This window comes from Myotis lucifugus, unplaced genomic scaffold, assembly GCF_000147115.1.
Source record: "Myotis lucifugus unplaced genomic scaffold, Myoluc2.0 scaffold_6, whole genome shotgun sequence".
Taxonomy (NCBI): domain Eukaryota; kingdom Metazoa; phylum Chordata; class Mammalia; order Chiroptera; family Vespertilionidae; genus Myotis; species Myotis lucifugus.
This window is the reverse complement of record NW_005871054.1, coordinates 6,976,929-6,986,431: the sequence shown is the minus strand read 5'-3', so window position 1 is coordinate 6,986,431 and position 9,503 is coordinate 6,976,929. Positions and strand designations below refer to the sequence as shown.

Here is a 9,503-nt window from a genome sequence, read left to right as displayed (position 1 = left end):
TTGGGGTCTCTTTGTGCCAAGCATTGTGTTGGCCTTTTAAACACATTTGTGCAGTTAAAGATTCTGCTTCTTGAAGAACTCGAAATCATTTCTCTAATCTCCCTTGATGAAATCAGCAATCTCCAAAGTATCAGAGATATATTTGTGCATGCGTATACATATGTAGACACATGGATGTAAAAATAATAAAAGGATACGAGTTACTTAGCATTTAAGCCTGATTACTGCAGGATGCGCATTACTCTCTCTTTAAAAAACCACATAGATACAAATGTCTTTAAAAACTGCATACTGTGCAATTTAGCAATTCTACTTTTAGGAAGGTTAAAGATTGGGTGCAAAGATTTAGTTACAAGAATGCTCACTGTAAATTTATTTTTAAAATACAGTGGGGCCTTGACTTACGAGTTTAATTCGTTCTGTGACTGAGCTCATAACTTAAATTATTCGTAGGTCAAATCAACAATGAATGAGTGAGACACGTGATGCTGGGCTGATGTTGTGGCGTTCACTGTGACGTTCGCTGCGCCAACTAGCGGTGGGGTACCTGAAGCTGGCTTGTAACCCAAATTTTAGCTCGAAACTCAAAGCAAAAAATCGGCTGAGAGACGGCTCGTATCTCGAAAAACTCGTTAGTCGGGACACTCGTAAGTCAAGGCCCCACTGTAGTACAAGAAACAGTCTACATCAGTGGTTCTCAACCTTGGCTGCACATTAGAATCACCTGGGAATCTTTTTAAAATCCTGATTTCTGGTCCTCCATCCTCCAGAAATTCTGTTTCTTTGTTATGGGGTGAGGCCACAACATTAGTAACAAAGAAACAGAATTTCCGGAGGATGAGGCCCAGAAATCAGGATTTTAAAAAGATTCCCAGGTGATTCTAATGTGCAGCCAAGGTTGAGAGCCACTGGTCTAGATCAATACAGGCTTATTTAAATAAATTGTGCTGTGTTCACACCATGGAAAAGTAAGTGCTCTATAACACGGAATAGTTTGTGTGCCCATAAAATTTATATGTTGAAATCCTAACCCCCAGTGTGGTGGTATTAGGAGGTGGGGTGGTGGGGTCCAGCCCCAGCAGGTCCAGGGGTTCCCAAAGTGTGGACGGAGTCGGTGAAGAATGAAGGACACGGAGACAGCGTTCAGTTGATCAGCATAGCCAGGTTCTCCCTTTATTCTCCTGTTACATCTGTATTTATACCATTTGATTTTAATCCTATCCATTCTATTCCAAAGGTTAGGGGTTTGTTATCTCCATTCCAAGGTCACTACTCTATTGTTCTGTTAAGGTATAAGGAAGTAACTGAAGGAGATTATCCTAAGTCAGTGATGGCGAACCTATGACATGCGTGTCAGAGGTGACACGAGAACTCATTTTTTTGGTTGATTTTTCTTTGTTAAATGGCATTTAAATATATAAAATAAATATCAAAAATATAAGTCTTTGTTTTACTATGGTTGCAAATATCAAAAAATTTCTATATGTGACACGGCATCAGAGTTAAGTTAGGGTTTTTCAAAATGCTGACACGTCGAGCTCAAAAGGTTCGCCATCACTGTCCTAAGTAAAGATTATGTAGCTTAAGCGTGATTGTTCGTAGTTAAGGTGATTAACTACCCGCCTGGCACTTAGTTAAGGGGTTTTACTGATTTTATTCCCTTCCTTAGTCCTGTTAATCCCTAACTCCAGGGAAAAATCCCCACCTGGGGAAACAACCTTTCTCGGGGAGGTGGCCTTGGATAGAACACATATGGCTAAGAAGGGGAGCAAACATATTAAGAACAGTATGCCATATACGCCAGGTCCCTTGAAACAGATGTTTCTTCCCTCAACGGCTGTGTCAAGCAGCAAGGGTGGACCGGCTTCCGGCAGTGGGGCCTTCGGAAGGTGATTAGGTCATGAGGGTGGAGCCCTCATAAATGGGATTAATGCCCTTATAAAAGGGGCTCTGGAGAAGATTAAAATCAACAGAGCTAGAAGACAGAGCTAGAAGGAAGCAGCAGCAACGCGACAGCTGCTGCAGGGCTACCCGGAAGTTTTCCCATTTTGCCTATTGGGGCTCCGTGTGGGCCGGCTGGGAGCTGACGTGCCGCCATGGGGTCATCAAAGAAGCACTGCCGGGAGGAAGAGGCGGCCATGACCACGGCGGCGGCCGGCACTGGAGGCGCCACCGAGCAGCCCTGGCGACACCGAGAGCACAAAAAACACAAGCACCGAGAGCACCAAAAACACAAGCACCAGAGTGGCGAACGACGGGAGTGGAGCCAGGAACGGGGGGCCGGGCGCGGGAGCGAGACCGAGGCCCGCAGCGGTGCGCAGGGGCGGGAGCGGGCCAAGCCGAGCCCTCGGAGCGGCGCGGGAAGCGGGAGAAGCGGGACGATGGCTCCGAGGCCGCTGCCAGTTCCAAAACTAGCTCAGGAGATGCCTCGTCACTTAGCATCGAGGAGACCAATAAACTCCGGGCCAAGTTGGGGCTGAAACCCTAGGAAGTCAATGCCGTCGAGGAGGAGGCGGGCACCCAGAAGGAGCCCATGGCAGCCGATGTCATCAACCCCATGGCCTTGCGACAACGAGAGGAGCTTCGAGAAAAGCTGGCAGCTGCCAAAGAAAAGAGCCTCCTGAACCGGAAGCTGGGGAAGATCAAGACTCTGGGGGAGGAGGACCCCTGAGGAGCCGGCAGCTGCAGAAGGAGGAGGACTTCGCAGAGAAGAGGACCGAGCTGCTGGAGGAGGTGGACCAAGAGGTTGGTGTCAGCACGCTGGTGGAGGAGGAGTTCGGGCGGGGGCGGCAGGACCTGTACAGTGCCCGGGACCTGCAGGGCCTCACTGTGGAGCATGCCATGGCCTCCTTCCGAGAAGGGCAGACCGTGACCCTCACCCTGAAGGACAAAGGCGTGCTGCGGGAGGAGGAAGACGTGCTGGTGAACGCGAACCTGCTGGAGAAGGCGCGGGCGGAGAAAAACGTGGAGCTGCGGAAGAAAAAGCCCGACTACCTGCCCTAGGCAGAGGATGAGAGTGTGGATGAGCTGGCGCAGCAAAAACCCCGCTCTGTGCTGGCCAAGTACGACGAGGAGCTGGACGGCCAGCGGCCGCACTCCTTCCGTTTGGGGCAGGGCGGCCTTGCCCATGGCCTTCGGGAACGTGAGCTGGAAGAGATGCGCACCAAGCTGCGGCTGCAAGCTCAGTCCCTGAGCATGGCCGGCCGCGGCTCGCCTCCGAGTACCTGACGCCAGAGGAGAGGGTGACCTTTAGAAAGACCAAGCGGAAGGTGAAGAAGATCCGAAAGGAGGAGAAGGAGGTGGTAGTGCGGGCTGACGACTTGCTGCCTCTTGGGGACCAGACTCAAGATGGGGACTTTGGTTCCAGACTGCGGGGCCGGGGCCGGGGCCGGGGCCGGGGCCGGCGCCAAGTGCCCGAGGGAGATGAGGAAGCCCCGGAGGAGGAGGAGGAGGAGGAGGAGGAGGAGGAGGAGGAGGAGGAGGAGGAGGAGGAGGAGGAAGAGAAGGAGCCGGCGTCTCAGCCCCCACCGTCAGATGACACTCGGGTGGAAAACATGGATATCAGTGATGAGGAGGAGGGCGGGCTGCCACCTGGGTCCCCAGAGCTGCTGGAGGAGGATGAGGCGGAGCTGGAAGCTGCAGATGCAGCTGGAGAAGGGCCGCCGGTTACGGCAGCTGCAGCAGCTACACCAGCTGCGGGACAGCGGCGAGAAGGTGGTGGAGATTGTGAAGAAGCTGGAGTCCCGCCAGCGGGGCTTGGAGGAGGAGGAGGGTCCGGAGCGGAAGGGGACCATCGTGTTCAGCGCCAGGTCGGAGTTCTGCGGTACCTTGGGGGAGATCCCCACCTAGGGAGGAGCAGGAGGAGCTCATGGCCTTGGAACGGCACGGGGAACGCTCGGCCAACGGCGGCTCTGCGTCTGACGGGGAGGAGAACATTGGCTGGAGCACAGTCAACCTGGAGGAGGAGAAGCAGCATCAGGATTTCTCTGCCTCCTCCACCCAACCATCCTGGACGAGGAGCCCATCGTGAATAGAGGGCTGGCAGCCGCGCTGCTCCTGTGTCAGAACAAAGGACTGCTGGAGAGGACCGTGCAGAAGGTGGCCAAGGTTAAGGCACCCAACAAGTCCCTGCTGTCAGCAGTGTACTGCATTGAGGACAAGATGGCCATCGATGACAAATATAGCCGGCGGGAGGAGTACTGGGGCTTCACCCAGGACTTCAAGGAGAAGGATGGCTATAAGCCTGATGTTAAGATCGAGTATGTGGATGAGACCGGCCGAATACTCACACCCAAGGAGGCTTTCCGACAGCTGTCCCACCGCTTCCACGGGAAAGGCTCGGGCAAGATGAAGACAGAGCGGAGGATGAAGAAGCTGGACCAGGAGGTGCTCCTGAAGAAGATGAGCTCCAGCGACACACCCCTGGGCACTGTGGCTTTGCTCTGGGAAAAGCAAAAGGCCCAGAAAACACCGTATATCGTGCTCAGCGGCAGCGGCAAGAGCATGAACGCGAACACCATCACCAAGTGAAGCGGACCTCCCCTCCGATCCCCTCCCCAACTTTAATATCAAATAAAGTTTCCCCCTTAAAAAAAAAATCAACAGAGCTAGAGATAAGATTTTTATCAAAGGTCAGATAAACTATAAACATAAAACAAGGAACTGTAGAAGGTCAAAGAAGGACCCCAAACATACCATGATGTAACTAGAGGCATGCTTATAGGATCCAATGGTATAAATACAGTTGTAACAGGACAATAAGGAGAGAACCTGGCTATGCTGATCAACTGAAAAAAAATAAGGGGGAGGGGCCTTGGAGAGCTCCCCTACCCTTTCTACCTCTGAAGACACAGAGAGATGGCCACCTGTGAACCAGAAAGCAGGCTCTCACTAGACCACGCGTGTCAGAGGTGACATGCAAACTCATTTTTTTGGTTGATTTTTCTTTGTCAAATGGCATTGAAATATATAAAATAAATATCAAAAATATAAATCTTTGTTTTACTATGGTTGCAAATATCAAAACATTTCTATATGTGACACAGCACCAGAGTTAAGTTAGGGTTTTTCAAAATGCTGACACGCCGAGCTCAAAAGGTTCACCATCACTGCACTAGACACTACTGTAAATCTGCTGACTCTTTGGTCTTAAATTTCCCAGTCACCAGAGCTGTGAAAATAAATTTCTGTTGTTTATAAGCCACCTGTCTATAGTGTTCTGATATAGCAGCCAGAGCTAAGATACTAGGTAACATCAAAAAGGATCATGTAGTGCTTGCTTTGGCAGCACATGTATTAAAATTGGAACTATACAGAGAAGATTAGCATGGTCCCTGCGCAAGGATGACACCCAAATTTGTGAAGTGTTCCATATATATTTTTTTTAATTTGGAAATATTGGGGGGCCAGGCGGGTAAGTCCAACTCAAGAGGAAGGACTTCCACTGGTGCTCAGGCCACACCAACCTTTTATTTGGTTTGGGATCCACCCATAGTATAGCTCTTAGGCAGGGAGATTCCAGTGACACACAGACTATTCTTATCAATAAGGATTTACATGACTAAAGGTGGGGAGGTTGCTTCAGCTACCATTATCTGGATTAACAGAGGTGGTGCACAGCTCTGACCTTTGCTAGGGCTTCAAAGGTCACCAGCCTTCCGGGTTCTCTGTCTACACCTCTCTGCTAGTGAAGACAATAGGCGGTTTCCCACACTCCTGCATACCCCACACTGGGGATCAAGCCCACAAGCCAGGCATGTGGCCTGACTGAGAATCGAACCGTGATCTCCTGGTTCATAGGTCGATGCTCAACCACTGAGCCACGCCAGCAGGGCTAATCTTTGCATTTTCCAATCCAATCCTCAACATTGCCACCAGAGTGATCTTTCAAAAATGTAATAGGTCATGTCACCTGTTTACAGCTCTTCATCTGTTTCCCTTGCATTAAAATCCAACGCCCTTGGGTTTTAGCCTGAACTTCTTAATACGTCTTGTAAAGAACTTCGTGGTTTAGCATCTGTCCCTTCTCCAACTTGTTACTATAGTCACCACCTCATTCTGTGTTCTAACCACACAGTCTGGGCCCTCTCTCTGGAGCACTTCCTTCAGGGCCTGGGTCAGGAACCGCTCCAGGTGCTTCCACAGTCAAGCGTTCCATATTTTTAATTAAAAAAAAAAAAGCATCATGTAGAAATGTCTTGATTGGAAATGGAAAATTTTCTGTGATGTAATATAAAGTGAAAATGGGAAGTTACCTTGTTGCTTAAGTCTCAAATACAGGGAAGTGCAAGCCCTATTTTGGCTCTGACCCTGGGCAAGAGATTTGACCGCATATAGTCTCAGTTTTCCCATCTGAATTGTGTTCCCCCTCCAAATTAATATACCAAAGAACTAACCCCTAGTACCTAAGAGTTTGACTGTATTTGGAGATAGGGCCTTTAAAGGAGTAATTAAGTTAAAATGAAGCCTTTAGTGGGGGCTCTAATCCAATATGACTATGTAGGGAAGGGAAAAAGATTTCCTCTATTCTCTTAGGTTTAACTAAGGCCTTTAATTCACCAGGTCCTGTGAGTTAAACTGACAAAAGACAAATTAACAGGAGAGAAGGCATACACTTTTATTAATATTTAAAGTTTTATGTGTATGGGCTTCACAAAAAAGAAGTGAAAAAGTCAAAGAGCAGACAGACTTGGGAGCTTACATACTATTTTAATAAAGGGTGATAAATTGTGGAGAAGTGAGTAGCAAAGGAAAGGGCATTTGGGCTTCTAGAGCTGGTAAACTATGAGAGTGACTAGGAAATACATGGGGGTGGGTTAAGATATCTTCTAATGCAGCGGTTCTCAACTTGTGGGTCGAGACCCCTTTGGGGGTCGAACGACCCTTTCACAGGGGTCGCCTAAGACCATCGGAAAACACATATAATTACATATTGTTTTTGTGATTAATCACTATGCTTTAATTATGTTCAATTTGTAACAATGAAATTGGGGGTCACCACAACATGAGGAACTGTATTAAAGGGTCGAGGCATTAGGAAGGTTGAGAACCACTGTGGAAGATAAGATTATTTTAGTAAGGTCTGTTCATGCAGACTCACCTCAGCATTGACTCCTCCAGAGATAGGAGTGCTCTCCTATCCTCTCTTCCTGGAATAGGGACTGTGCTTTTTTCATAGGAGATTTATGCCCAGCTTTCACGCAGATAGCAGAGAGCTCTTCCTGCGCCTGCTGTTCCTCAGTTGCCTTCAGCTCAAAACAATTGATTTGCCAAAGTGGCATATTTGAGGGTGTCATATTCTGATCTCCTTTGACTGATATCTTTCTGAAAAAAGATTTGAATACGGATGGGTAAAGAGGGAAGACCTTGTGGGCACAGCAAGAAGGAGGCATCTAGACGACAAGGAGAGGGGCCTTAGAAGAAACCAACCCGGCTGACACCTTGATCTCAGACTTCTCAGTCTCTAGGATGGAGTGAAAATAATATTTTGCTGTTTAAGCTACCCAGTTTATGGTACTTTGTTACAGCGGTCCTAGCAAAACAGTATACCATTTATCAGATGGAAAACAATCTTAAAAACATCTTCACTTAGCTCTCAAGGTTGCACTGAGTCAAAAAGATATAAATCCCTTTGTAAATTCTAAACTACTACAGAAATGAGAGTAATTGTTATTCATATCGTAGCTGAACAACCTGCAGGAATGCACTCCTCTCATTAAGACTGAGCTTTTTAACCCTTTAGTATGGCAGAGGCTCAGTTCTCATATAGGAGATGGGGAGAAACAGGAGACTTAAGGAGGACTGCAGTAAAGAACACAAACAACTTGCTAGAAAAAGGAGAGAGGCAAAATAAAGAGAATGGTTTCTTATATCCATGCTGCAAGCTGGTAAAAACAAAACAACAACCCACCTAGATGACATATAATAATAATAGCTAAGATGCATTGAGTATTTACTAACTACCACACATGGCCTCAAGTATTTTTTATATATGTTCTCTAATTAAATCTATCAACTCTATAGTAAAAGCACAGATGTATGTGTGTGTGTGTGTGTGTGTGTAGATATGTTTTTTTTGTCTGTCTGTGTCTGTATGTTATCTATTTTAGTCTCTTCTGTTACAACATATATCTCCAATATGAAATTTTTTTGCTATGTAGTAGATAAAAAGTGATAAAATTGCCAAAATGAGAAGTCATGATTTTTCAAGAAATGACTATATCCGCACTACCACAAAACATGTAGAAACACTACCTGATGGAACAGAGTGTCCTATAGTAAAATATACAACGCTCACTCACCACCCACCTCATCTTCTTACTCCTAACCCAGTGTATGACATGCATTGTCCTAAGAGTGAACGCACTGTTCTTTTGAATTTTTGTTTATTTCATGATGAGCCTATTGAGCATACTGTATTAAACCTGTATAAACACCCTGGTTATAAGAATCCTAGGTAGTAAATAAAAAGAAAAGCCTTCAGTTGAAATAATGAGATGTTTTGAAATAAATGAGAGAATTTACAGGCCCGAGGGAATCCACATTGTTCACATCCAGGAACAAGGCTGAGAAAATAAACTAAAGGAGTATTTGTGCACACCAGTTATCATCTGCGTCGAGTGGAATTGGGAAGCACTTTGAAGAGATTGCAGATAAGGACGCCCATGCCAAGTAATGCCAATCCAGTTGAATAGCACTTTGTTTCCAATAGTCTCTAGGCTCATTAGGAACCATACAAGCAACTTCTTTATGAAAAGAGGAGACTCTCAGAACAAAGTAGAATTTCTATTTTAGGCTGGTTTAGGAAACAGAAAAACAGAACAACACACCAGAGTAATCCAACTCTGGTATCACAATATTTTACCCTAAGGATGATGAGGTCCTTCTTTCCTTTTACCTCTTCTTAGTAATAGAAAAATTACAGCACGTTACCACACTGATTTCAAGCAAATGGTGTTTGGAGCGTGGCTATCCACTAAGGAAAATAATTAACCTATTACCTCCCATTTAAAGTAGGCATAGAAAATCTAAAACTTCTATATGGCGAAAGACATAATGACTAAAAGACAAATGACAAACATGTCATTGTAACATGTGACAATGGGTTAAAATTATTATAATAATGTGTAATAAGCTCTTACAAATCAGTAAGGTAAAAAAAAGAACATCTCAGTAAGAAATGATCAAATAAATGATGAAAAGATAACAGAAAGAAACACAAAGTCTAATCAACATGAACTAGAGCTCAATTTCTAATTTAAAATATGCAAATTAAAATTATGCATTAATTTAACCTAGTAGATTGGCAAAAACACACTAAAACGATTTTAAAAATAGGTTCAGCCCTAACCGGTTTGGCTCAGTGGATAGAGCGTTGGCCTGGGGACTGAAGGGTCCCAGGATCAATTCTGGTCAAGGGCATGTACCTTAGTTGCGGGCACATCTTCAGTGGGGGGTGTGCAGGAGGCGGCTGATCGATGTTTCTAACTCTCTATCCCTCTCCC

The 9,503-nt window shown here is 46.1% G+C and overlaps 1 non-coding gene and 1 pseudogene across 1 annotated transcript; both read left to right on the top strand.

Moving 5' to 3' along the window:
* The first annotated feature begins 2,096 nt into the window (after nt 1–2,096).
* Nucleotides 2,097–4,571, top strand: LOC102443252 (annotated as a pseudogene).
* A 700-nt stretch (nt 4,572–5,271) lies between these two features.
* On the top strand, nt 5,272–5,378 carry LOC111824173. The gene has a single exon (XR_002827268.1). It is a non-coding gene; the product is annotated as a U6 spliceosomal RNA (small nuclear RNA).
* Nucleotides 5,379–9,503: the final 4,125 nt, after the last annotated feature.